The 4,227-nt window shown below is 37.9% G+C and overlaps 1 pseudogene; it reads left to right on the forward strand.

The window, feature by feature from the left end:
• The first annotated feature begins 991 nt into the window (after window positions 1-991).
• Window positions 992-1,471, forward strand: LOC109271841 (nucleoside diphosphate kinase A-like; annotated as a pseudogene).
• The last annotated feature ends 2,756 nt before the right edge of the window (window positions 1,472-4,227 follow it).

Below are 4,227 nucleotides of genomic sequence, written 5' to 3' on the forward strand. Positions count from 1 at the left end.
GAATTAAATAAATAAAAACTAATTAATTACAAGAAAATTAAACAAAAAATAGAGAGTGGAGATCACTATGAAGCCATGTTTCCTCACACAGTGGTGTCCAATCACTATAGCTAACAAAAAAGCTGCATTTTTGACCAATCTCCTATGCTGCTAACAGTGTACAAAGTATATCATGTAAAGGTGATTGCATCTTCAGACTGTCTCCATTGACTCTTCCTCTCCAACAATCAGTCTTCACCTTACTCCATGCTTATTTTGTCATGCTTTCCTTTTAAAATATACCCTACAATTAATCTTACCCTCACTCACCAGGCCATCAATGCCAAACTCCTCAGAGGAGCAGAGCAGCTTTTGGTGTCCTATTCTTTCTTTAATTGGGTATAATTTGGAAAACACTTCCATGTGTTACTGCTTCAATGAACCACTTACTTAAGAATACCATTGGTGTTCTAATTATCAAGTATCTTTCTGTGTTTTTCTCACCAATTGTTCTATTTTATATCTCTCTGCATTTGACACCACACTCTTTTTTTGTAAAGTCTGATCTTTCTCATGGTATCAGGAATCCATGTTCCATCTTGGGGCTCCATGCTCTACTACAACCTCTAAATTCTCCACAGGGAGCAGTTGCTTCTCAGCAACAACCCTCTATCATGGAAGGAAAGCAAGAAAAGGTCTTGGTCAGTTAGGTATCTCTGAGTTACTTAACCATCTGTGGCTCAGTTTCCTCACATTTAAATTGGGGATAACAATAGTGCCTACATCACAGGCTTGTTACAAGGCCTAATGGGTTAATTTATGTGAAGTGTTTAGAAAAGTTCATGGCACCTAGCAAGTTCTATAGAAATGTTTGCTGTCGTTTTGCTACTATTCATGTTCCATAATGAATGTGTGTTGGTTCTAAGTCTTATCCTAGTCTAACTTGTATCATCCTTCAATATGTACCTGATGGGGTGGCCCCAGATGGAGTTGCAACCCAAGCAGATGGAGGGCTTTCTATCCCCAGCACCATGGCCAACAGTGAACACACCTTCATTGCCATCAAGCCTGATGGGGTCCAGCGCAGCCTCATGGGAGAGAGGTCATCAAGTGTTTTGAGCAAAAGGGATCCTGCTTCATTGCTATGAAATTAATTCAGACTTCTGAAATTAATTCAAGACCTTCTCAAGGAACAATACATTGATCTGAAAGACCATCCACTCTTTGCCAGCCTGGTGAAGTACGTGCAATCAGGACCTGTGGTTGCCATGCTCTGGGAGTGGTGAAGACAGGTCCAGCGAGCTTCAGGGAGACCACCCCTGAGGACTCCAAGACTGGGACCATCCATGAGGACATCTTCATCCAAGTTGGCAGAAACATTATCCAAGGCAGTGATTCTGTGGAGAGTGAAGAGAAGGAGATTGGCTTGTAGTTTCAACCTGAGGAGCTGGTGGATTACAAGAGCTGTGCTCAGAATTGTATCGATTTCTGAGTGAGAACACACGTGCTGTGCTCACTCCATTTCCTCTCCCTCGCATGGGCAGGGGGCCCAGGCACTAGCAAATCCAGTTATTTTTAAGAATTTCCTTATAATCTGGAGGGGAACTCTTGGAGCTGGGAGTGCTCCTCATACAGTACTCTGTGCTAGCATTAGATTAAAATGTTTATCTCCGTGCCCCAAAATGTGTACATGATGGACTATATGGAAACTTTCTTGAAGACCAACAATGTCTTATTTATGTATCTCACACAATGCTTTGCACACTGTAGGCTGCAAGTAATGTTACTTAATTGAATTGTTAAACTGCTTACATTAGAAAAGTTCTACTTTCTATTTCTTCTACTTTTTACACTTCTTGCTAAATTTTTACTCTCATAAGCTCAAATGTAATCATAAATTAGGGTGACATGTAAAACTGCTGGTTCTTGAAAATTAAGCCCTGGAAGTATTTTAATTTTATTATGAACCAAGAAGCTGTGTCATTTTTTTCCTAAGAAATTAATTATACCTTTAGATGAGAGGCTATCGTATGATTTCTAGACCACTGATGGCCCACAAGTGCCCTCTGAGTGGTCTTCAGGCTCATCGCTCGTAGTTTGCAGGTTTATAATAAGACACCATCTGTGCTTTTGTTGCTGCTATGACTTCATAATCTATTTACGATGGTCAATAAAATTCAAATATTACTTCAAGGGTACACCATTCATGCCATTAATTCTAAAATTTATTTTATTCTTCTGCTGAGAAAAAGTGGGCAGATGAGGGGGTTCACTGGAGTTTACGGCCAGCAACTGAGCTGCAGATTGGTCAAGTCTGGCAGCCATTCCTTCAGATAGCCTCTGGGCAGGAAAGGTTGAAAACCCTGTAAAACTTTCTCACCTGATCTGTGTCATCACAAAACTTAGGTTTACTGTTGACCAGCTGCATATAATCGCATCCTTCTCTTTGAATCCAAGACAAAATTAGGCATCAGCCACCAGTAATAAAGGACAGAAACCAAAAACTGAGAGTCATGTGAGGCTATGGACACATCACCAAGACATGAACTGTGTTTTCGGTTCTGTAGAACCTACTCAAATAACTCCAACTAACCAATGTTGTGCCTGGTATTATTTATGTCCCCCATTTAAATGTAAGCCTCAGTTACTCTAGAAACCAGCTTGATAATGCATAACTTCCCCATTAGGAATATTTTTATGGAGCCCATCGTTATGAATTCATTTGCTATTCACTGTAATAGCACATATCATAATGAATTCATTTAGTATTCATGGGGATAACACAAACACCATTTAGTAACTGGTTAATGAACTGAGTGGGGCTCTTTATCTTTCCTGGGTTTTATAAGAAACAATGCTCATTTATTTAAATCATCAACTTCTTTTTCAGGTTCGTTTTATACATATACTATTTCTTCTTATTGCCCAATGTCCAAGTATAATACTGGAGTAAAGGACAGATTTCTCTGGAAAAGAGGAACCCGATAACAAAGGGCCCTGAGACATGGAAATTGGGCAATTAAGTATAATTATGTTTCAGTTCATGGCAGACCAGTTTTGACAGTTTTATCCTGAAAATTAAAAATCACCAACAAAATAATACTGTTTATGCACCAGGCTCTGAACTAAACTAAAAATGCCATTATTAAGCCCACTATGCAGACTAAAAAACAAAAACAACAAAGTACCGAAAAACTAAGTTACTTGTTCAAAATCACGTGACAAACAAGTAAAGAATTTAGAGTTCAAACCCAAGAAGTCCTATCCCAGATCCGTGACCTTCAAAGTGTGCTAAGCCACATGCTATCTTTTATCAATATCTTAACTCTCCTTTGCAAAATGATGTTACATGTGCATCTTACCTAATAAAGGCTAGGGGTAAATGACCAAAATCCCCTTGAAGCAATTTGCAAAATTAAAATACCACATAGCTTCAATAACCTACAGTAAATTACTAAACTAAGAAGTGGCATAAGCCAACTACATTCTGCGCATAATTTGGCTTACAATAATCAGCTGTTTTCAGGTAGGGTACAAACTAAGCAATTCAGGATGAATTTTGTCTGGAGTCCATGTTCTCAAGGTGACATACAACATTTATTCCAAAATAAAATATGCCATATTCCTTAAAAAATGAAATAGAAATATAGAAAAGAGAAAAAAATAGGGTCCCCACTAGCAAAGTTAAGATCACAAGGGAAAGTCATGTATGATATAGAGGGTACCAGTTACTACTATAGATTTCCTCTTACCAAATAACATTGAGTAACATCTGCAAGCCAAGCAAAATGCTAGGGCTCAGGAGAGAAGAAAGAACAAGCTCCCATACTTTTATACATGTCCCCAAATTATTGTCATTGATCTCACACAAGAGATAAACAGAGCCTAGGAAGGTGTGTGAATGAAATGGCATCTGAAGGAAATGGTATCTGTGAGTGCTAAGAAGTTAGAAAAGTCAGTGGAAGAGATGAGAATTATTTATTAATGTATTCTCTTAGTTTTTCTAGAGAGGATTTAAGGTAAATATTATAAAATAGAAAAATATGAATACTTTTTAAACCCCAGGATTATGGATAATATGGTTAGCAAGCCTATAAAGACTACTTCAGTGCATAGAATTGACACTTGAATTTGACTGTAAGTTTTTTAGATCTTAATATGAAATAGTAAAATGGGTTTCATACAGAAGCCATACTGAACAACATACTAGATAATGTCCTCAATAATATTCCTGAACAATTAATACAA

Source organism: Panthera pardus, unplaced genomic scaffold (genome assembly GCF_024362965.1).
Source record: "Panthera pardus isolate Hobbes unplaced genomic scaffold, ASM2436296v1 HiC_scaffold_11, whole genome shotgun sequence".
NCBI lineage: Eukaryota > Metazoa > Chordata > Mammalia > Carnivora > Felidae > Panthera > Panthera pardus.